This window comes from Theropithecus gelada, chromosome 11 (genome assembly GCF_003255815.1).
Source record: "Theropithecus gelada isolate Dixy chromosome 11, Tgel_1.0, whole genome shotgun sequence".
Lineage (NCBI taxonomy): Eukaryota > Metazoa > Chordata > Mammalia > Primates > Cercopithecidae > Theropithecus > Theropithecus gelada.
The window spans coordinates 118189063-118215076 of record NC_037679.1 but is presented as its reverse complement, the minus strand read 5'-3'; the positions used below and the strand labels follow the sequence as shown (position 1 = coordinate 118215076).

Below are 26014 nucleotides of genomic sequence, written 5' to 3'. Positions count from 1 at the left end.
TGACTTATCTGGGCAATGTTATCAAAAATCAACTAGTTACAAATGTGTGAGTTTATTTCTGTACTCTCAATTCTGTGCCATTAGATCTGTATGTGTATCCTTATACCAGGACCACAATGTCTTGATTACTGTAGCTGTCATACATTTTGAAGTTGGGAAGGATGCATCCCCTAACTTTCTCTTTTTTTTTTCAGGATCGATTTAGCTATTTTGGACTTTTTGTATGTCCATATGAATTTTAGGATCAGCTTGACAGTTTCTGTAAAAAAGCCAACTGGGATTTTGATAAGAATTATGTTCAATCTGTAGATTAATTGGGGGAGTATTATCATTTTAAGAATATTAAGTTTTCTCATCCATGAATGTGGGTTGTCTTTTCATTTTTTAGATATTCTTTAATTTTTTTCGATGATGTTTTTAGTTTGTGATTCACAAGCCTTACGCTTCTAATGTTAAATTTATACCTAAGTATTTTGTTCTTTCCATGCTGTTGTAAATGGAATTGTTTCCTTGATATCATTTTCAGAATGTTCATTACTAGTGTGAAGAAATACAATTAATTATTATGTATTGATCAACTATCTTGCAACCTTACTGAACTTGTTCTTTAGCCCTTATAGTTTTTTAGTTACTTCCTTAAGATTTTCTAAGTAAAAATAAAACATTATCTACAAAGAGCGATAATCATACTTCTTCCTTTCCAGCCTGGATGCCTTTTCTTTCTGTTTCTTATTTAGTGAACCTGTCTGTAATCTCTAACAAAATGTTGAATAAAAGTGGTATGAGCAAACATTCTTGTTCCTTATTTTAAGCAGAAAACAGTTAATGTTTCGCCATCAAGTATTATAGTTGTAGATTTTTCGTAGATGGTCTTTACTAGGTTGAGGAAGTTTCCTTCTATTGCTAGTTTGTTTAATGTTTTGATGGTGTTGAAGCAGGGTGTTGGATTTTGTCAGATGCTTTTCAGCATCTGTAGAGATATTGTATGATTTTTCCCTTTATTAATATGGTATGTTATGTTATTTGATATTTATATGATAAATCAAATTTGCATTCCTGGGATAAATCCTACTTGGTTATAGAATATAATTCTTTTTGCTATTTTACATACTCTAAAATAATCTAAATATTCCAAAATTATTTAGGCTTTTAAAATGAAAAAGAATATAAATTAATAAATAAAAGTTGCACAAGTCACCTGGTCTTAGATTACCTCTAAGTCTGCAGCACCAGTATTTCAGAAGTGGAATTCTATTTTCCTGAAAGTACAATTTGAAGTATCGTCATTAAAATACTGACCTGCATAATCTGGTTGATAACATAGGACCAACCTAGGACAAAAAATTGATAAACTTTTTACTTATACAATTTTAATAAGCTTGTTGCAAGATCCCATATATAATTAATAAATGCTTAAACATCTTGAAGTCATATAATGTCATCATTTTGGTGGCCAAACTTTAAAAAGCAGATAATAGCTGATGAACTTCCCCATATAAAAAATAGTCAGCAATCACAAATAAATAATAAAATCATAATAAAATAGCTATATGTATTGAAAACTTGGATTTGGGGTTCATGACAAGCTTATGAAGCCATTTTATAGATTGAGAAAATAAGCCTCCAAGAGGTTAGATAAATTTGCAAAAACATTCCCGGAAATCAATACTTAAATTCTGCTTTTATGACCCTGCAGTCTCGCTCTGATAAAGTGACCGCTTATGGAGTGTTTCTGTTTTCATTTTGTTCTTCCTATTATTGGTATTTTTGCCTGGAAATTATTCAATGGGTTTGTGAAGTCTTTATTCTTTTATAACTTAGTGTCCTAGTACAATGTAGCAGTGTGTTTGCTTATATTCCATAAATTTTATTTCATAAATGTATTCCATAAATTTTATTCTATAAATTTATACACATATGTATTCCATAAATTTCGGTGCCCATTAGAATGTTTTGCATAAAGTATTGTAGCTCTAAGTAATATTGCATTATATATATATATTAAACTACCTATCATGGACTATAAAAAATGGATGTAATTGTCTCAGTAAAACTAGGCTTAAGATCACTTCAGGCTATATACACACACTTGTGTGAGTGAGTCCATGCATCACACATGTGTGCTCACATGACTGAATTAATCATATGATGACTTTTAAGTGATTTAATTGATATGTCTCCTAAATAATTAGTTCATATTTTTACATTTCAGTTGTCACTGTATCTTGAAATGTCATTAATAAAAATTTTTTAGTTTTTCATTGATTTGTCATTCATCAGCCACTAACTGGCACAGTCCTATGAGTCTGATGTTGTTTTACAGCTATGAATCTGGTCTAGAAAAAAAAATTATTACAATGAAATTACTTAATATTTTTTCCAACATTTTGCAATAGAAATCCCATTTAACTATCTTTATGATTTTCAATTTTTTTATTTGAGTATTTTGGAATTACTTTGATTTCTCACTTAATATTTTCTTTCCTTCTTTCAATTTTTCTTCCTTTCTTTTTTTTTTTTTTTTTTTTTTTTTTTTAGCATTTCAAGAAATAGATAATATCAAGGAGACCGGGACACCGGGAGTGGGAGAGATTGGACTGGGAGACTCAGCAGGTCAGGACATTTGCATTACCATTTGCTGGTCATTCTTTTGCCATCAGTTTTACGATTAATTCTCTTGCCACTTGCTTATTTCTTCTATGTGCTTACTTGAGTTGTTCTCGGTTTGCAATTTATGAGTGACACTCTAATAATATAAGAAGCCGAGCATTTGGGTGTCTTCCTTTTATAGTTTGAAGATGAAAAAAAAAAAAAAACCAATTAAAAGAAACTATCAAGAATAGAAAAAAAATTTCTTTTTTTTTTTTTTTTTTTGTGAGACGGAGTCACGCTCTGTCGCCCAGGCTGGAGTACAGTGGCCAGATCTCAGCTCACTGCAAGCTCCGCCTCCCGGGTTCACGCCATTCTCCGGCCTCAGCCTCCCGAGTAGCTGGGACTACAGGCGCCCGCCACCTCGCCCGGCTAGTTTTTTGTATTTCTTAATAGAGACGGGGTTTCACCGTGTTAGCCAGGATGGTCTCGATCTCCTGACCTCGTGATCCGCCCGTCTCGGCCTCCCAAAGTGCTGGGATTACAGGCTTGAGCCACCGCGCCCGGCTGAAAAAAAATTTCTTACCTAAGTTACATTGATGCCCAAATTTATATTTTTTCTATATTTTTTCCTTGTATAAACTGTTTTGAAATGAAACTTCTTAATGACTTTCCCTTAATGACTTTTAAGAATCAAATTCTTAAAACATGTAGAATGTTAATAAAATGTAATTGTAGTGGCGGAGCACCCAGGTCATGAAAATCGAGTTTCTTTTCTTCTCTGCCATATACTCTGTGCTGGGGTCCACCTTTCAAAGCTCTTGACACGCTTCAGAGTCAATCTGTTTGCCAACACTAATAGTAACTACAGAATGTTGACTACGGTGTATGAAATGAAAGTTAATTAAATCGGACAATTGCTATGTAAATAAAAGGTCTCAATAGTCGAAGAGTCTCCTGGGAGCATTCAGCAGTCATTGTACAAGGTTAGTTTTAGTCACATTTCTCAGTAAGCTGGAGCCACACTGGCCTTTGAAGTCCCCATTGCCATGAATGTGGCTAATGACTGTGTGTTCATTCCTCGGTCCAGGGAAGTGTCTTGGTTGTTTCAACAATGCTTACAACTCTCACTATTATTGCTTAGTTATGATTGAAGACTTGGTTCCCTCCCTCTTTGTTACCCCTTCCGTGTTACCGCTTCCACAGCTCCCCTGGAGTGTGTCTTAGCTCCTCCACATCCAGGTCTTCTGTAGAACAACAACCAGTGGCTTTTTCAGTTTTCATTATACAGAGAGATAAATGTCTTTGTCCTTCAGTGTGATCAGATCTCTTCAATTAAAATGACGTACTCATAAAGGAACTAAGCTTCAAGTGATTCTATCTGGATGCTTCAGGGATTTTGTTATTTTTTAGCATAAACATTAGGATATTAGGGATTAGACAAAGTTTTATTGGCATGTACCTTGAGAGAACACTGCTTACCAGCTTAAAGGGAAGATACATTTCAACTATATCTTGATGCAATGCATATGCTTAAGTCTCTGCTTTTAGCTAAATTAGGTAAGAGTCTTGTAAAAAGCTGTATTTAAAATGATACGCCAAAGTAAGTGTGTCTGCACAGATTCTTGCAGAGTTAAGAACCACTTTTCAGTGATACTTTGATAAAGGGTATTCTGATAATAAACATCCCCAAATTTTTAGTTTGCAAATATTATGGAAATAAACATTAAAACCAAATAAGTTGAAGCTAAATGTGGTGGGTGTTCTTGGCATCCAACTATTATATGAATATTGACCTTAAATTGAATACACTTGTTGTTTGACTTTTGCATGTTTGGAAGCAAAATCAAGAAGGAAGGGACAAACATCTCATAGATCCCTATAGTCTTATGAGATAGAAAGAAACTTGGTCTAATCGACTTATTTCACAAGCCTAAATTACTATCCTCTGTTACATGAAACATTAGTAATAAAACTAAATCTATGTTTCTTGGCATGATGCAGGTCTACTACATTATGCTACCTCACAGGTTATGGAACACAAATCATTCTGCATACTACATAATGCACACACATAAAAATACCATCATATTTGCCATTTTGCCAATTTATCATTTGATAAAGAATGCTATTGGTACTAACACTTCACTTTGGATTATACTAATATTCAAAGAAATCAAGATCATAAAAATGTTTTTGATAGTGCCATTTCCCTGGAAAAGTTTTCTCTTTAGCTAGATGAAATAAAAAGATGATGATCCATTCATTAATTCATTTATTCATACAAGGAAAATTTCTACTCTCCCAGAGCTTTCATTCTTATGGAAGAAAATGTGAAGTGAAGATTTTGATGAGTATGTCAGTGGGGATAAGTACTAAGAAGAAAAATAATACTAGAGAACACTGAAAGACCATCTCAGATACACTGTCTAGGGAAAGGCTCTTTAATAAGGAGAGAATGGAACAGAGGACTGAATGGAATAAGAGAATAATTTCAAAATGTGGGGAAGGAGAGGTACATTCAACAGGAAGAGCCAGTATGAAGAGTGTGCTTGGTGTGTTGAAGGAATGGCAAGGGCAGTGGTAGGAAGACAGGAGAAGACAAGTGAGAGATGACACTGTGGAGGCTGACTGGTGTCCATCAATTACAGCCTGGTAGACTATGATAGTACCTTGAATATTATTCTGAGGGGGATGGAGATCATTAAAGGAATCTTAGCAGATGAGGAGCATGTTAAGGTTCATATATTTTAAGGATCAGTCTGACTTACAAGTTGTGCACATCATTTAAAAAAATTTCCCTTTATAGACAGAATCTAAATTATGAGTAAAAATAGATGTAATAATGATTAGGGCAACATTTTCTAATCAGGATATTGACTGATGCTTGTGTCCAAGGGACTAATGTTAGATAATACAGCTATCCTTTTTCTTTTCCATGTCTTTAGTTTGCAGAATTCTTTTGAATTTGAATTATGGTTTTTGGCTTTGTATAATAACATTGTTTTATAATAGAGACCTTAATGATAATGATATATAATATTTAAAAATTGTGTGCGTTCAATTAGTTGCTTGGCACAGCTGAATTTCTCATTTGTTTGCCATTTATAATTTCAACCCAAACCACATAGCTTTCTATAAGTCCAGAAACAAGTCCTGAATTTTATCTCCTATTTGCAAAGGAAGGTGTTTGAAAATCATGTAACTCTTTTATTATAATTATTCCAATCCATGAGACTATTTATGAGCAGGAAACATAGAGTAGTTAAAACAAATCAATTTAGTATGAATTAGCAGGCTTGAATTCTGAAGGCAGCTCTGAAACTTACTAGCTGGGTGACTTGGCGTCTTTGACCTCTGTTTGCCTCCTCCGTGACCTATGGGAGAAGTGCAGTGTTATTGTTGCTGCAGTTCCTTCATGTTTGTCAAGCCATGGTACAAATATTAGGTAATAAAGAGAAAATGGGTGAATAAAGAGTTACTTACATTAGAAGTAACCATTTATAATACAAATGAGAAAATAAGGGATATGGTTTCATGTAAATAACAGAGGATAATATCCATATTTATTTTCAGAAAAGTATTAGGTCAAAGTAGATATTATTGATACTTGGAAGGAAGGGTTATTTCTAAAAATATCATTTCTATCATGTGAAGAATCAAAATAAATATTTAAAAAGTAATTTGGGAGGTGGGGAGTGCCTTCTTCTAGCAATCTTGTGGCAGCAGTTTTCAATTGCCAAATAAGTATTTACCGGAAAGTTTTCAAATTTCTAATCAATGCATTAGAAACTATTTAAAATCTCTACCTAGGTTATCTAGGCTTAGATTTTCAAGATTTGCATATCAGAATATTCATACAACAAAAATATATACATACATACCTTTTTATGAATATTTAATATTATTTTCCTAAAAATTCTTACTCTAAATTCTTTCCTTTTCAGTCATAAGAATAAGAATCATTTCCGTGACGTCAAACCCCGTCTCTACTAAAAAATACAAAAAACTAGGCGGGCGAGGTGGCGGGCGCCTGTAGTCCCAGCTACTCGGGAGGCTGAGGCAGGAGAATGGCGTAAACCCAGGAGGCGGAACTTGCAGTGAGCTGAGATCCGGCCACTGCACTCCAGCCTGGGCGACAGAGCGAGACTCTGTCTCAAAAAAAAAAAAAAAAAAAAAAGAATCATTTCCATGATTAAACTGATAAATAAGGAAATCATTCTTTGACATTATTTTTCGGAGAGGGCATGCCTACTTCAACTTCACATATTCATCTGTGATTGTTTTTGAGTCTGGAGTGATTCCTGTCACTTTCTGCCACAGACAGTGGAGGAAATTCTCCACTCCCATAAGAGTTAGTTCGTCCACCTATGCTTACCCATTGCCTGTTCAACAAACTCTGATTCTCTGCTCCAGTACCTTCAACTTCTTCTGTATTACTAGAAGCAAAATATTTAAACATGCTCAAATTTTTCATCTAAAAACAAATAAAAACTTTTAAAAAAAATTTTACCTCTCCCTTTAGCTACCGCTCCCTTCATGTACAAATTTTCCTAAAGCCTTATCTTCAATTGCGGTCATTTTCTTTTTTCCTTCTCACTGCTCTATTCTCTTCCACTTCTGTCTCGCCAAATCTTGCTAAGATCATCAATAACTATTATCATGCTAAATCCAAAGGGTATTTTTTAGTCATTGTCTTATTTCATCCTTAGTTGCCTTCAGCTGTGTGGATGACTTTCCAACCCTCACCCCATTTTTTGGTTGTTTTTGAAGGACTATCTTCCCTCTGCTTTTCACTTGGAAGTGAACTGTCTTGTTCATCACTTCATCCCTAACACACTTTTTAAAGTGCTTTGCTAATACCATGTGCTGAATAAATTTGGTTGTGAAGAGCTATAGCCAAATGAATACAATGTGAAATCCAATGCCATAAAGGCTACAAAATATCTACAAGGTGACAGTGTATAAGGCTTCATAGAAAAGATACAGTTTCATAGACAAGGTAGTATTTGAGCTGGGCTTTAAAGGATGCATACGATTTTGCCCAACAGAGATGTTGGACAGTGGGAAGATTGCCAAGGATATATTTAAAGCTGTGGTGTCTTATGTTCCTCTTTGGGCTTGAGTTTGGATGCAACACAAGGGATACAAAAGGAAAATAGTGACTATAAAGGTAAGTTGGGTTCAAATAATAAGAAGACTTTGAATCTTTTGCTAAGTGGTTTGTCCTAACTCCACAGGACTTGTGGAGTCATTAAAATGTTTTGTTTGTCTTGGGAAAGTAGGGTGATGACTAGGGCTGTGCCTTGGATTAATTAATTATTATGATGTCACTATGAGGCTGATTGATTTATAAACTGTATGGCTATAAGAAGGAAGAGAGATTACTAATGTAATCATGAAGTAAGAGTTCAGGAAAGTCAGGCCTGACGTGGTAACACCAGGGTACAGATTTAAGCAGAAATCTGAAGATGAATTCGCTAGGGTTTGATGTCTTCCTGGAGTGCTAAGGGATCAATTTCAACCTTGAATAATGGAAATAAAGGCCATGCAATTCACAGATATAGGAAATCACAAAAAGCAGTTTGTTTTTATTGATTTATTCTTTTTTAAAAATGTTTGGTCAGAGAGCATGAGTTGTTTTGAGAGTCTTTATATTTGAGTTACCAATATTGATATATTGAGGAAATATTCCACATTGGAGATTCTGGGACCTGGCATGGGAGTTGACGATACAGCCATATGAATTTAAACTTGATGCTGAAAGTTGCCTCCTTAGTGGAAGAAGAGCGATGTACACTGAGGGGATAGCCTGCAAGATGAGGGTGCTGAATGCCATGTAGAATTTTGAAGATCACGTGGAATAGTGGAAATAAAAGAAACTCTCAAGTTTGAGTTACAGCTTTGCTGCTTTACAAACTGTATGGTCTTGAAGTTGTGTTTGGTTTGTTTATTCATTTATTTATCTTTAATATCTGCCCAGGGCCCTCCTGAGTGGTCTGCAAACAGTAAGCACTAAATGCAGGCTTTATTGGCTCACTAGAATATATTCATTTCTACATTATGGATTTTTTGTGAAGTATCAAAAGTTGTTTGTGTACTCATTCATTTACTCATTTATTCATTCATGTATTCTTACTGAGTCTTACTCTGCGACAGGCACCCTCATTATACTGCCTGACTTCTTCTCCATCTCATTTCTTGGCTGGTATTTTCATTGGTTCAATTTGGTGATATTGTTCTCAGTTATAGGAAAAAGACTGATTGATTTAGATCTCATCCATCTATAGAGTCATGCCATTTACATCTCAGACTACATTTCCTCCTCCTCAGGTTGGTTGAGATAGCTCCAAAAGGAAGTGATGGCGAATGTTGCCTTTACTTTTACAGTAACAGAAAAGAATCTTTCTGCTGATTTCATTTAGATGCTTATAGTAAAATATTTAACTCACAAATGATTTAAATCATCCTCTTTAACAGTAGTTAAACACACTGATGTTACAGAGATCTGCCAAACAGAACTATTATCATATGACTACTGAGAAGTTTTTGGACAAAAGTGCTCGTTGGAAGAGGGGAGCCCTATTCCCTGAATGCTGAATGAGTGCTTGCCTGGGGTGTCCCCAGAAATAGGAGCTGACACAGGTGTTCGGCACAGTTGCTTACTGCTTCCCATCAAGAAGGATGGGAGGATCTTAGCACTACTGGTTTGTGGCACTCAGCATACTTGGCAAGCAGTCAGCTCTGGCTGTGGATTTCCCTGGGGAAAATAAAAGCCACAGGGAAGTCATCCGTGTGACCTTCTGCTGGGTAGTTGGCACACAGTTGCACCACAGGAAAGCTTTCAGTTGTCATTTTCTGAATGGGGAGAGATCAGGTGTTGATGGAGGCTCCCCATCCAAGGTGGAAGGTGGAGAAGGAAACCAATATTGAACAGAAGCTTACTAAATAATTCCTAATCACGAAGCTTAACACCAACTGATCTGCTGATAAAAGAGATTCTTGGGGGGAGGCCGTTGATGTTTTTTTGAGGGGTTTCTTTGGTTCCGTAGCATAATTACAAGCTTTCCTATTGAAGTCTGACCCATCATATTGAAATGCTGTCACTAGTATCATTAGCAAGTAAAGTGTTGATAACATAGTCAAATGCACAGCAGAGTTCTGGCTCTTAAGTGTCTGGACTAACTCCCAATATTAGGAATAGGAGTCAAACTGCCATCACTTTTCCTGTGCTAACAGACGCCCTGCCATTAGCAGTCTGAAGGCAATTTTAATAAAATACATAGCCCTGCTGAGTTGGTCTCAAAAGATAAATACGCAATGCAGAAAAGAAGCTTTTGTTTAAAAGTAATTATTTAAACTATGTATTACAGGTAATTTTCTTTTACCAGTAAGGCAAATGCTATCAGAATTTCAATAACGATTTTTTGGCTCTTATCTAAATAATGTGATATTGTCGTTTCTAAGAGTTAAAGCAGCGCTTATTTTTACTTACATACAAAATGAGGGCCAATTGGACCCAGGTATCATGTGCATGTGTTTTACAGATGATATTACATTTTTGCGTGAACAATGTTGTATTCTTGGACAGATTTATGGAAATGTAACAAGCTGGTGAGAGAGTTCTGGGAACTACAGACTTCACTTGCAAACACAGATTAGAACAGGAGGGCAAAGAACATCTTCTTATTTTCCCTTTGCTGTCCGAAAGGAAATCAAATTTCAGTCTTTTAAAAGCTCTTTTAATAGGATGCTTGTACGTAAACCACAGTCACAAGGGTGTAACAAATGTGTGCATGTATCCGAGCAGCCAGAGCTTTGTTCACCAAAAGGTGAAAAGCTCAGAAAGCTTTCCTAAGAGTCTATTTGGAAACCATTTAAACCACCACCTTTTCTTTCCTTCCTACTAGCATGAAATCCTTAAATTAATATAGAATTAGTTCTGTCCTTACCGTAGGCAGAGTGAGAACTTGCTTACCTAAGTGGAATGAGGAAGGTTCCTATTTCTCCCTGCTGCTCTTTGGAATGAGACAGACATTAGTTCAAACTCCACTCAACTCTCAACTCCATTTTTTCATGATCTATCACCTTAGGCAAGTTACTTGCCATCTTCGTCAAGCCTTTGCTTCCTCATCTATAAAATTAGTATAAGAATAAAACGAGCCTCGTATGATTGTTTTGAGGATGTAATGAGATAATATTTGTAAAATATTTGGGGTGATGTCTGGCACAGAAGCAGCACTCAGGAAATGTTAATTTATATTTGATTGAACAAAGTTTGTTGAAATTATATTTGAATTAACAAAATTTTATCAGGGAAAGCACAGTGTTGAACATTGTGCTAGGAGTTGGGATAAATACATTGAATAATATATGGTGTCTACTTCAAAAGTATAAAGCCTAATGCAAGACGGGCATTTAAGCAGATAACTTAAGTACTATATGCCACTTGTTGTAATGTGAGTATAGATCTTGGGGACAAAAAGGAGGCAGGGCTTAATCTTGGCCATGGGAAAAATTACTGCAAAATCTTCTTGATTTGTTAAGCTTTCAAAGAGAAGACGCTAAGCTGTATAGTTTCATCCTGAGCTGCTGTGATCAAAGCCAACTATTTTTTTTTCCAAGAGTGATTTTTTCCCAGCTCCTTGTTTTTTCTGTTCTTCTTCCTTTACATTTATGTAAACCTTTTCTTTAATTGTTAGCACCATGGTTAGATGATTATCTATAGGCAGTGAGAGGAGGTAAACACGAATTAACCATTCAAATGCTGCTCAGCATCTTGCTAAAATGATTTCAGGGAGAATTAGAAACACAGGCTTTATTCTCATACATTGCAGATGGGAATGCAAACTGATACAAGCCTTTGGGAGAGAAGTTGGTGATGTCTAAAAAAATCTACATATACACTGAATGTTTTGACCCAGCAATGCCACTTCTAGCAGTTAATCCTGAAGACACAATATCAACAATATTAAAACTAGCCTGGGTTGGGGGTGGTGGCTCATGCCTGTAATCTTAACACTTTGGGAGGCTGAGGCGGGTGTATCACTTGAGGTCAGGAGTTTGAGACCAGCCTGGCTAACATGGTGAAACCCTGTCTCTACTAAAAATATAAAAATGAGTCTGACATGGTGGTGGCCACCCATAATCCCCATTACTCGGGAAGCTGAGGCATAAGAATCGCTTGAACCTGACAGGTGGAGGTTGCAGTGAGTCAGAATTGTGCCACTGCACTCCAGCCTGGGCGACAGAGTGGGACTCCGTCTCAAAAAATAATAATGATAATAAAAGAAAAAGAAAACTATATGCCCAAGATTATTCATCATGGCATTGTTTATAATTGTAACCTATTAAAAACTACCTAAATGTTCATGCAGAGGAGGGTAGTTGAAGAAAACAGAATGAAGAACATCATCTGGAATGGAAATAAAATAAGAAAGTATATATGTATCTGCTAATTGGAATCAATAATAGGAAGGACAAACCAGAAATTAATAAAACGGATTAAATACTCTGGTTGGGCCCAGGGGAAGGGGATAGAAAGAATGGGAATAGGGAACAAGAGTGAAGAGATGATAGGGAGTGATATTTATCTGAATGGACATTTTTGGTGTAGTTCTGATTTTTGGAACTGTGTTAATATTTCACATACTCAAAAAATAAATAATCAAAGTGAATTAGAGTATTCAGGGTACCCCACATGAAACATTAAAAAATAGCAAGAAAACTTAACTGTATTCTTAGGAATTACAGATGAAGGAAGTGGGTAAAAAAGAGTTAATCTAAGTGACTGTCAAACAACAATTGGAGTTAGGCTCTAAGATGTTTTAAAAATTAACAAAAAAGAACTATTGCACTCTTATCAGAATATTTGTATTTCACAAGATATGGGTGAGTGATTCAATTTTCCACAGGGATGAGATTTAGCATTTCCAAAACTGCTTCAAATATCTCCTAGGATTGTGGATGAGAGCTATTTTCTCTCTGTCAAAGAAAGGAAGAGGGCTAGAATGAAGCCTGGTTATTAGATTTTTATCTTAGATATCAATAAGAAAAATATGTATCACAGATATACAAATAATGAAATAGGAGCATGTGCGTGTGTTCATTTATATATTCCCAGCTCTATCTGCTGAGAGGGCCTAGAAGCATTAACACCCCAATAGTGATGAGCACATTTGGTACCTAGTTCTTGGTTTCTAAATACCATTCTCTAGCAAAAGAAACCAAGAATGCTTGTAGAAATGGATGATCCAGGGCCAGAACCAGAAACGTATGTCATAAGAGTCTGGAACATCTTGTGGTGCCAGAAAGTAGGGAAGGAGTAAACAATGATGAAAACGTTGAAATAATGCAGGATCCTCCCTGAAGTGGCTCCGTATTTCCAAATTCAGGACATTTGAGCAAGAAAATAGTGAGAGTAATAGGATATTCTTAATATAGTCCATAAGGTTGTAAGAAATTATTGAGCAAATAAATAAGTGAGGGAGAAAAGAAAGCTCTTTTTTAACAGGAAGAATGCCAATTAAGAGGAATGATGGAAATAGAAAGTCACCATTTGGTAAACACCACAGTCATAATAGTTTCAGGCAAGAATCATCCAAATGGATGCTAAATTTCTGGGTGAAAATATAATGATAAATAGGATATTTACAGAGTGTCAACGTATCTCTTCTCAAAATACTTATTAATTATAAAAGGAAAGTAGTAACTTTACAGTGGAAAAACCTGGCAGACATCACTTTAAACAAATGATCAAAGTTAACATCCCCAGTAATGAGACATATCAACATCATGTGCCTCTCATATGATTCACTGAGAAAGGCACAAAAAGTAATTTCTGTCATGTTCTTGCCAAAAATGCATAACATGAATTTAATCATGAAGAAATACCAGACAATCCAAAAGGGACATACTAAAAAATAACCTGGCAGGACCCTTAAAAATGTGTGAAGGTCATTAAAAACAAAGAAAGATTGAGGAACTGTCCCAGATGGAAAGAGATGAAGAAAACATCACAACTAAATATTGGCTCATGGTCCAAGAAAAAGACATTAGTGAGTCAATTGTTGGTATTTCAAAAAGGGCCATAGATCATCAAATAGTATTTAACAATGTTAATCTTTTGACTTTGATAATTGTATTATTGGTTCTATAAGATGTTAATTTGTGGGGAACCTGGGTAAAGAATATATGGGCACTCTGTACTATTTTTGCATTTTTTAAGCCTGAAATTATTTCAAAATGAAAAGTTAAATTGAAACATAAAAATCGTGTGCCTTAAATAAAATGTATGTATGTATTATCCAATCTTCTTTATTATCCATTGTTATATAGAAGGATGACTTCAGTAGACTCAAGGAAGAAAGGAAAATTGTAATAGAATGATAGGTATGTTACACTGTGAACTGGGTCGTATTTTGTTAACTTGCTCTGTCACCCACTGTGTAAACCCCGGGGGTACTTTCTATACTTTTATATTTTGCTAGTCTATTTGCCAGTAAAATAGAAATAATGATCTAGCAAGACAGTTTCCAATTATTCACACCAATGGAGGAGAGCAGAGATGTCAAGTATGGAGTCCAAAAACAATAATTTTAAGAAGCACTCAAGTGAAGATCGAGATTTAATGCCAGTGAAGAGCCAAGTGTATTCTGGTAGATGTAAAACTCCAGATTATGAAAGTATTTTCATAGAGGGAAAGCAGAGCTAGTACATTAAGTTCCATGGATGTGTGTTAAGAGATCAGTAATCAAACAAAAGCTAGAAAGGAAGTAAGGGGCACAGTATCGGTGCAGCCATCCAGTCAGTCTCCGAGGGCCCAGGTTAAGTTAAAAACAATGTCTGATGATTCACACCTCCCAAAGCTTGATGGTGCCAGTGAGATCGGGGTAGTACTCACTAATACTTTGTGACACCATTAAAGGACTAGGGTAATGGATCAATGGCAACTTAAGAGTTAGCAGAGTTCTGTGCAACACCAGTTTGTTTTCCCAACATTGATGTTAAAAAAATTTTGTGTTCAAAATAGTTACAAGATGTCAGCAGAGAGATTGACATCATTAACTATGTTTTATAGATGAGGAAACTGAAATTCAGAGTTTCCCAAATGAGACTGCTAGTAGAGAATGAACTTGCACTCTAGACCAGAGTATTCATTTGAGTTCATGAACCTTCTAGCATCAGGAAACTCCCTAAAAGTACACAAAATGTTTATGTATATTATTACGCAGGTACGTTTTTTTCCTGAGAAAAGGATACAAATCAGTTGATTTCTATCAGATTTTCAAAGGTGTCTGTGACCTAAAACATAACAAAATATAAAATTTTCTTTCCACACGAGTGCACAGCATGGAGTGGAAATACTTTTGCTGGACTTAGTCTTGTATAACTCTTACAGTACACATAAGAAGCATCAGTATGAGAGTAAATGATTTAACAGAGAGATTCTGGACTTGCCCAGAATCACAGGAGTTAGTACCTAAAACCAGAACTCCAGCTGCTCACAATTTCAGGGAAGTGGTTTTCCTGTTGACCGTGTTATGAATTGTCTTCAGTGTGGATAGTTCTGTGATAGTCCCTCACTGATTAGGGAGGTGAAGGTCTGGTTCCCAGGTCTGGTACCCGTGGAGGACGTCAGATCCAAAGGAAACCTGAGCAGCAACTGAGTTCCAGTGTTCTGCTGAGACATCAGTTAGCATTGTGAGCATAAGGGCGATTTGAATAAAATTCTGTGGATTGCTTGAGAATTCTCTAGGTGGAATTAGGAAGTGTGGTAGAATTATCTTACCTGTGTGGAAGGAAAATGTCTTTGAAATATGGCAGAGGCCTTAGGGTGAGCATTCTGAATGTGTCGCCTCATCTGTCACCTGCAATACCTGCCAGAGTTTTAGCTTTCTCAATTACTCTGGAGCATTAGAGAAGACCCCTCTGTCCAGAGACATTGTACTTCTTTGAAGAATACTTTGAATGATATTAGAGTTTCTGTATGGCTTTGACATTTGCCAAAAAGGTTACAGTATTCACAGACACCCAAATATTGTCCCTATATATGAGTGTGGGTGTTGTCATAGCAGCATAGATCAAATTCAAAAAAAAAATTAACACTTTGCTATTATAATCAGAATTCGTTATTCATGTCTATACACACATAGTAAGTATATGTATATTTGACTTTCAAACCCAAGATTTATAAAAGACTTAAGATGTCTTATAAAGATCTTACAAAATTTAAAATTGAATCTAATCACCAATGATTGAGAAAGCAATAAGGACTGTAAGAGCTGGCTAACGCTTATCTAAGTCACTGCTTTCGTGGACAAGGAACTGAAGCTCAGAGAGGTTAAATTTTGCATCATTTTACACAGTTAATAAGTGACAGAGCCAGAAAAAGTACCCAGATTTCCTGATTCCTAGCCCAGTTTTCTTTTCACTATGGCATGGTGCCTTATGACACATATGAGATTAGAGCAAAATTGTATTTGTTGAAATGCGTGAGAAGTGTTGTGGGTCTTTTGATAATGTTTTGTGGAAGGAGTGGGGTCATTCCATCCTTGATTTTCCCCCCCACTTTTACACTTTAAATCTAATAAATGAATAGTATCCTTTATCTATTTCAAATTAGTAAGATTCTACTGATTTCTTTTTTCAACAATCTGCCTATAGTTTTGGAAATTACTTACTTCTTTCAGAATAAATGTATGCATACATTTGAGTTACTAGCTCTTGAGTTGCTAACCCACTAAGTGACTAATCTAAGAAATCACCTCTCTTGTTAGGTGCACTGGATTGCAAATGTCTTTTGATAATACTGCAGTGGTAGTGTAGGGATTTGCAACTGGCAGGCAGGAATTGAATTGCCATCGTTTGGCTTTAGCAGGAGTTAGAGTCTTGTCTCCAGCATAAGCATGAGCCAAGGTACTGTCTCCTTTTTTCTAATTTTAGTTGGAACCATTGGCACTGATCTTACCTAGACAGACTAGTGTTATTTCTACCCAGCACAATCTGCTGGGATGGGCTCCATTCCAAGCCATTCAGTTGAACTTCTCCCCCTGATTTACCAAACAGAGATATGATTGGATGTTGAGGTTAGAAGCTTTCACCCTTTTCGTTAGAAGTCATCCGTTCAGACATAGAGATTCTAAGTTTAATTGGTTCAATGTATGACTCAGAAAGAATTGGCTGTTATGACTGAAAAATGCAGCAGGCTTTAATTGCGGGTCAGGAAGTAATTACTGCGACATTTTGGTGCTGGGACTTAGATATTGATACATTTAACTGTACAGGGGTGAGCAAAAAGGTGAGAAGTGATGTCTACACTCCAGCCCTCACCTGTCTTATTCTGGAACAGACGCGTTGTACAATTGTCCTGTCATGGTCTATAATCATGGGCATCCTTCCCTGCTGGCATCTCTCATGATCTCAGACACAGCGGCCGTGATTTGGCTCATGTCTGCATCCTTACCACAATCCTCAGTGAGGCCTCATCAGGCTGACAGTGCTGTCCCTCAACTAACTTTCACATCACTGGGATGAAAAGGGGGCATCCCAGCCTGTCGGACCTCAATCATTTGTGCAGCCATGTCTGTACTCTTTTCTCCCTGCTTTAGTTTGTCATGGGATGTCTGCAAGGCTGCCGTCTCACTGGAGTGCCACACGGGGAGCAGGCCATCCGTTCTCATTTTGCTCAGAGCCCAAATATAAAAGGGTTTTTATTATTTTTCTATCCCACCCAAACCTCTGTATATTCTAGATTTGCCCTGCAGGAATTAAAAGTGTAGTGACCTCATACTAGCATGTAAGGTCACTTTTTCCTGGTGAATCTTTCTTCTCCCTAAATCAAAAGTGCCAAAAACATTGACAGTCTTTTGCTATTACACATAAACAGTAATTTCCCGTATGTAAAAAGCACAGGAGTTTTGTTTTGTTTTATTCTTTTTCCTGTGGTTGCTTGTGACCCAAATGAGAAAGACTGTCCGTGGAACGAAGAGGGTTAATGGATCGGGTTATTAGTTCATATATCGTCATGCAGAAGTCTCAGTGGCAAGTAGACGTGACATATACCCTGCCCTCCTGGGCTTACAGCGAATTCACATGGAATTTATTGCTTTTTGTAGTTCTCCAAAACTATAGGTAGAATCTTACCCACAAACAGCTCAATAGAGAGATCCAGATAAACAACTAGAAAAAAAAGTGTTTAAGTTGTATGAAAAAGAGGACTTTGAAGTGTGTATCACTTCCCAAATATCTGTTTGAACAATAGCACATCCTTATCCAAGTGGAAAAGAATGCTATAAATTTAAACCCTTTCCCCCCCTCCCCACCCCTCCTTCTCCCTCTCCTTTCTTTTTACAGTTGTTTCTGTTCTCATTTTGGATAGCGATTTTGGTAAAAGGTCTGTGTTCCCTGCATACCACATGCATTGCTAACTTTTGCCTAGTTTTGAACGATGGATGAGCTGCTCTCTTACAGTGTGAGTAGCCCAATAAGATGAATACTAATAAATAATGATGAAACACTTCGATCTTGTTTTCTGTGTGTTAGATGGAGTTTGTTAATTATCAGAGTTCTCAGTGCAGCCCTTTGAGATGGGTATCACTATTATCCTCATTTTACAGATGAGCAAGTTCATGCAGAGAGAGAGAGAGTGTGTGTCTAAGAGCACAGGATGATAAGTGGGCAGACCAGGATTTTATTTGACACCAAACTGTGAGTCCCTAACACTTAGGGATTATATTCAGCTTCAAGTAACAGAAACCTGAGTGACAGTGGATACGCGGATGCAGTCCAAGCCAGCTATCTCCTTTTGCTATCAGGGACCCAGACTTCTGACTCTCTGTCCCTCCGCACTGGGGGCACCTCTTCATGCTAATGCTCACAAGAGGGCTGGTAGGGCTGCAGCAGGCCATTGTTAGCTCTTGTCTAGGAAGGAAGTCGGAGAAGCACAAAGCACAGAGCAGCAAGACCAAGGCAGTCAGGGCTGTCCCCTTCTAAAAGGTTTTCACTGAATCCCGCCCCCACTTCCATTTACATCTCATTGTTGTAAGCAGGGTGCAGTTTATCAAGCAGGAGCCAGGGAAGGGATATTGGGTGTCCAGTTAGTATCCTCTGCCACAGCTCCTAATCCCCTGTATGACTGCCTTTTCCAGTCTTAGTATAAAATAGGGATAGAGAATATTGTTTTTTTATTTTAAAGTCAACCATAAATTGTCCTTTGTCTAGGGTTTCCTTCACAGTTATGCTTATTAGAATATACCCATATAGGCCCACATCATATGCCTCTTGACTGGATGAGTACTCATCTTCTGATAGAATATTTTATGTAGAGTCTTCAGCAAATATTTGGCACAGACCTGCTTTTAAGGGGCTATTAAATTGATCTGGAAATGATAACTTAAGGCATCACACAAGGTTAGAGAAATTGTCAACCGATTCAAGCTTCTTTCCACCTTCCAAAATGCTAATCGACAAATGGTTAGTTATGAGGATAGAAATGTTTTCCTATAGGCTAGGCCATTCTGAGTTGTACATTTTTCCTCTTCAAGCCTGATGAAACAAAAAATGTCCATCAGAATGTTATCTGCAGGAAGAAGTATGTTTTTAACTTCATGAGGCTAAAATTCCATTAACTTATTTATTCTTTTGTATCCTAATGTTTGTTTTTTGTTTTTTGTTTTTAAGACAGGGTTTAGCTCTGTTACCCAGGCTGGAGTGCAGTGGTGTGATCTCGACTCACTGCAACCTCCACCTCCCCGGCTCAAGCAATCCTCCTACCTCAGCCTCCTGAGTAGTTGGGACTATAGGCTTGCGCCACCATGCCTGGCTCATTTTTGTATTTTTGTAGAGATGGAGTTTTGCAATATTGCCCAGGCTGGTCTCGAACTTCCAGGCTCAAGTGAACAGCCCTCTTTGGCCTCCCAATGTGTTGGGATTATAGGCGTGAGCCACCGTGCCTGGCTCTAATGTTTGAATATAAACAAGAGAAGTGCCTTTAAGCAGTGAGATGGATTGGTTGAAGACTGTGGTAAAATATAAAGCATGTGGCTTCTTCATCTGATTGACCCCGCCTTAAAAAAGTTACCTTTATCTCTTGTGCTACTCCAGTTTCTCCATTTAGAAAATGCTGTTGTATATACAGGACCAGTCCATAGAGTTTATTTCAGTAAAATACATTACAATAGTATGGTAATTCATGGGAATTCTAACTCAGCACTAACTCAATACTGTTTTCTTTTTGTGCATTGTTACTGTTTTATCATGTCATTGTGAGTGTCATTTATATATGATTTTTTTTATTACAAACTGATCTTCAGCTACTTCAGAACCATGTGCTTCACAGCAGATAGCACAAAGCTGGGCACAAAGCAAATAAGTACTTATTCACAGTTAATGGGCTAGGTGTGGTGACTCACGCCTATAATCCCGGCACTTTGGGAGGCTGATGCAGGCAGATCATATGAGACCAGAAACTCAAGACCAGCTTGACCAACATGACAAAACCCCATTTCTACTAAAAAATACAAAAATTAGCTAGGCGTGGTGGCGCAGGTATGTAATTCCAGCTACTTCAGTGTCTGAGGCGGGAGAATCGCTTGAACCTGGGAGGTGGAGGTTGCAGTGAGCCAAGATAACACCACTGCACTCTAGCCTGGGCAACAGAATGAGACCCTGTTTCAGAACACACACACACAAACACGCACACCTTCACACACATGCACACAGGCACAGAGTTTGTGTATGGAGACTATATAAGAAATTAGGATGTTTCTTAAGAGTATTAAGTTGTTTTTAATTAATCCTTAACATCAATGTGTTTTTTTAATTGATTGAAAATGTTGGTTGAATTTTAGGATTTATAGACTTTTCAGATTCATAAAATTCTGTATATTCTTCTCAAATTTGACTTAACTCCATGAGAGCGGGGGTATTCAGCGTATGTGGACAAGAGGGACATGCAGTTTGGATCACATAGGTCCAATATTTCTTCTTTTATTTAGTAACTTATAAAATTCTAGTTAGGCAGATATGATGAGGAGTTCTCTTTCCATTCTTAATGTTAAATTTGCCAGAGGTTGTTATATGTACATCGGAAATATGTATGATAAAGATGATTAATACAAAAAAAACCTTTTGCCCTAATTATTTGACCACTTCATGAGAAAGTATTGTTTGGGCCTAAATTAGCTGAATAATTGAATAATTGCCTCAGTTCTCTTGTAGTTTGTATGTTGAAACTGTGACTCCAGAACATTACTAAGAATTTTTCCACAACAGAAAATAGACTGAATTTTTAAAAATTGATGATTATGAAAAATTTGGTGATTTCCAGAAATACAAGTTTACTTGTTTAAAATAGACGACTCAGTATAGAATTTCATGTGATAATGTTTTTCTTTAGTATTCATGATCTGATCCTAGAAATATTTTTCTAGGTTTTGTTTTTTTTTTTTTTTCCTGAAACAATTTATTTTGGACTGCAACTAGTAGATAATTGCTTTACGTTTTAGGGAAAAGAATCGCTTAATTTTTGTAATCCCTCAAACACAATATTGGAACCTTTACCATGACCATTTTAATCAGCCCCACAGTATAGCTGAATCTTGTCATCAAGCTTACTATCTAAGGAATCTCAGTCTTCCTTTCTAGTTTATGAACTGCGGTAATTGACAAAAGGGATTTCCAAAAGATAATTGTATTGATTAATTCAATTTCTGGGTTGAACATAAGATTGTAAATTGGAGATCACTCATAGAAATTGAATACAAAGGGAGTATATTTTTAAGTCTTTTTTTTTGACATATTAAATGATTTATGCTGAACTCCTAAAAGCTTTCCAGACTCACAGAGCTTCAGTAGACGTCTAATGGAGTCCTGAATGCCAGCTCTATTTTTGTTGCTTATACAGTAGGTGGGAAATCTTTAACTAGTAGGATGAATCTTTGTTTCATTTCCATTGAAAAGCTCATGGACTAACATATTAGGGCTTCTAATGTTTTAGTAAAAAGTTTCCTGATGTGACAAATTACACATATATTTATAAAAGTTTAAATAGATAGATATGTTGTTCCCAAGTATAAGCATACATTTTTATATCAATCTATTGAACCAAATCCAGTTTTTACACACACATATCTAGATAGATAGATAGATAGATAGATAGATAGATAGATAGAGACACCTGCATGTTGTATGTATGGGTTCCATGTTTATTATATGTTAGCTGGTTGAGTATTTCATCAGATAATAGGTTCTCTAAATACAGAAGCTGTTTTATCCACTTTCCATCACCCCCCACAGAGTATGATATAGTGCCTTTTACACAATGGATGCTAAATTAATGGTTGTAATGAACGGTAACCAAAAGAATACACATTTAATCAGAGAAAAATCTACCATTTGACTTTGCTACAGGTACATGGGAAAGATGTCACTTAAAGTTCCTTTTATTGTCAATTAGAACTGTTTTATCCTTATTTGGTTGGATGGAAGCTAAGCTCTGCCACTTTTATATAGTTTTATTTATAATTGTGAACATGTAGAGCCACATGAGGCCATCAATCAGCAGAGGGATGAGGGCCCAACAGAATTATTTCTGTAGGTGGCCAATTTTTTTTCAATCAAGGACAGCTGAAAGGTCATGATTAAAACAGTGATTTTCCTGAAATTGTAAGTGACTGTTAGTGACTGTTTTGCACGAAGATGTCAAAACTACTTTTTTCTCTGAAAAAGAAAATTATAAGTTCTTGAAAACGTTGGCAGTGTTCCAAATTTCACTTGCACTACTGTAATGTATTTTAATTATCGCACTTGAGTCAGTTTCTTGAAAAATATAAAAAGCTAAAATAAGTTAGTGTGATAGTGGGCATACATAGATTAAACAATAACCATCTAATGCCTCACTGATATGTACAAATTCATTACTCAATATTAGCCAAACACAAGGATTGAACAGTTTGTGCTCAAAGAGAGTGCATAGCATTAATTTATATTCCTTTATAGAGATGAGGAATAAGATCACTATGTTTTCTATTAAAATGTGGTAGTGATACTTGAGATACTTCAGTCATTTGCTTCATGTAAACCAGTTTGCAAAGGCAGCCAAGGATAGCTAATGTTTCCATCAATTTCTGTAGGTGGCCCTTTAGTCTCTGAGTCAGGATTGACTTCAGTCCCTGGGTAGTGGCGGGGAGGACTTACTGCTGGTTGTTATCATCTTTCAGATGAGGTGTGGACATGAGGTTCTGGCCATTTGTAGTCATTAAGGATTCCTCAGAACCTTTCTAGCAAGAGGATTTTAACTGCAGTGTCCTGGTCAGTTTCCAAATCGAGTAATTACATTCAGCCTCTTAATGTCTTCCTGCAGGTTCTGTTTTTGTTTATTTGTTTGTTTGGGGTTTTTATTGTTGTCATTGCTGGGATATATGGAGCTATGGTTTTGTGTGTGTGTTCATCTCTCTTTGGTTTTAAGCTGTTATGTGCTTTTAAATTTCCTTAGACTATACTAGAACAGAACTGAAGAATTTTATGAGATGCCTATTATTTTAGCCTGCATTAATAATTTGTGTTCCATACATTTACTCTCTGTTTAATTTTTTTCTTTAAGAGACACATATAAAGGACAAATAAAAAGAAACAATGGCAACAGGAGCAACAGATATGGTGGCAGATATGGGCTGCTCTGTAGGCTATGGTTCAAACATACCTGCTCTCCTTTACCTGGGGGAAGAGGCTGGAGGGCAGGGAAGATGAATGACAGTTGCTCAGCTTGCAGAGGGGATCATAGGAATCTATACAGTGTGAGTTCACTTAGAATGAAAAACTAGTAAATTTCTATCTGAGCCCAAAAATGTTGTGGTTCGTTTCCATGTTAATTGTCAGTCTTTTCTCCCATTGATAAGCACTTTAAATTTGGATTTGTAAGGCAGCAGGACGTGTCTTTGATTTTGAAAAGCAGTATTTTGATATGTCATAATTTGATGGCCATGTTTCAAATTCGATATTTCATTCATGATCATTTATTGTAATCTACAGAAAGATAAAATTGTATAAAATCAACATTAATTGCATGTCAACCATATTATAAGACCTGCATTTGATGAATTGCTTTCAAAGATACTTCATCTGGTTCAGAAAAGCACACCGTACCAAGTAGTTATCCTATGATATTCCTACGGGGTTAAAAGTGATTTTTTAGAACATTTTATTGTTATTTTATTTATTCAGCAAGAAAAGTGATAAAATGAAATTCAAAATAATTTAGTTCTAACCTAAGCATAAAATTTGTCCATTAGTCTGAAAACCTACCCGCTAGTGGCAGTAGGAAAAGCATAAGCCCATGAATCGGAAGAACTGTTGTTCAATTCTGGCTCTTACAAACTCTATCATTTCCAAACGAATAAGTTGCTTATCTTCCCTGTCTCAGTTTTTTTGCATTGTGAATAGGAATGATTCTTAATATATTTGACTTACCTGCTTATAAAGTTTTAACTAAATAGTAGCAAATACTATACCTTGTAAAGTAAGCTTTAAGCTACAATACAGTACTTTTCTCACTAATAATTTGTCTTTCATCGTATTGGTTTTACTTATAATCCTTACTTAGAAATTCCTCTTCATAGCTTTCCTGGAATCTTGGTTTGAGATTAAACCTGATCTGGATTCTGTATGATAGAGCTTTGATCTTCCCCAGAGCAGTATCACTGCCTCTGAAATGTTCTTTTCCCAATACTGGATAGTTTTGCTTTTCTCTAGTTCATCATTTTACCATATCTAGGACACACAGGCTAAACAAACAAAATACTTTAATCCTTCCCTGCCATCTCTAGCTATCTGAAAATATCTGTTGTACCTGACAGAATCAGGGCCCAGTTGTCACTGGGACAATGGAAGGCTGGTCACTGAGAATTGAAGAAAATCACCAACAAGGAGTAGGACATTGGAGCAGAGTATAGCAATATGTGGAAGCTCGTGCATACAAAGCAGCAGATCACCTCTGTAGGAAAGTGTCTGGTCAGACAAGTGCTGAATATCTAGCTATTGGCTGTAGTAGGTGTCCGGGGAACAAGGCTGGAGCACAGGAACTGGAAGCTCTGTCAGCTGATGGTAAGCAGCCGTGACACAGCTAAACCGGCCTGGAGCAGCAGGAAGCCTTGGCAGAAACAGCAGACTCTCCCAAGACACTAAATCCTCAACCCAGATTAAAGACCCCATAACCAAACAACTCAGGTAAAAATCATGGAAACTAAATGCTGACTCAGGAAAAGAACAAAACACTAAAATTATTGACACTGCTTAAAACCAGGATCCTGGCTGCTAGAACTATGAGGTCTGCCTGGCTTTGGGACCAAACAGTGAAGCAGCTGAAATCATTATCATTCTCTTTGACTTTCTTCCTCTAAGATCTTCTCATGGCTACTGCTTATCTCACTCACACAAGGCAGGAAAAGGGAGAATTTAAAGCCGGGGGCGGTGGTGCGCGCCGTAGTCCCAGCCACTCCTTGAGTCCAGGATTGCTGCAGCCATGATTATATAACAAGACCCCACCTCTTAAAAAAAGAAGAAGAAATTCATATAATTTTTGAGAACATAATCCTCATTCTCTTCTTTTTTTTTTTTCCACTTTTATCTTAATTAAAAGAAGGTTATTTTCTATCTTATTTGGTTCTATTTTCTCCCAATCATGAGCTTTCTCCTCTTGGAGTTGCTGTAATTCATATAAAGAGGTTATACCATAATCCACTAGTTTAAGACACGTTAAGCACATTTTATCCTATGAGATTGGGATGCATCTTAAATTGATGGTTTATCATAATTTAATTGCCAGAGTATTTTTTCCTGGTGACACATGAAATATTGGGTTGTCCTCAAATTAATGGCATCTTGGATGAAATACCAAGCTTATCTAAGAGTCTGTTGCTACCAACAATGGCTCCAAATATGATCTGAATCACAGAGACCGGAGAATGTTTGTAGTGTCACATGATGTCACTGACACTGAATGTCATGGGGCTTCATAGAGCCCCAGTAGTTAGTAAAATCCCCTGAGTTCCTAAGCCGCCTTTTCCACATCTTGCCACAATTCCATCATATAGGAAAAGAGCAATCGGACAGGGCTTTCCAAAACAGGAGACCTCCATGTAGGTTTTTAAGAAATATTTTGTGTCTTCATAGTAGGAATGCATCTATTGCATCTGATATCTCCTTTACCCTGGTAAGATTTTATAAACAGAGTTTAGATAATCCCTCTATCTGTAAACATATATATGTATGTGTCCAAAAGTGACCTTCTGGAGTTTGGAAATGACACAGGGTCTTCTTTCTTTAGCGGATCCTTTTCCAGTATAAGAACTTCTGGGTAATATTTATGTATTTGTATAATTCTTGATATTGTGAAACTCAGGCTTAACTTTGTGTTTTCTATGCTATT

General features: G+C 36.6%; 1 protein-coding gene across 2 annotated transcripts in view; it reads left to right on the top strand.

The window, feature by feature from the left end:
• Positions 1-26014, top strand: part of SOX5 (SRY-box 5) — a 1043232-nt gene that overhangs the window by 349894 nt on the left and 667324 nt on the right. The window contains exon 5 of one of the 2 annotated variants that reach the window (XM_025402767.1): positions 2539-2613. The exons of the other annotated variant lie outside the window; for it this stretch is intronic. The gene's annotated coding sequence lies outside the window, so the exon portion shown is untranslated. The remainder of the gene's footprint in view (positions 1-2538; positions 2614-26014) is intronic. 2 annotated transcript variants of the gene reach the window in all.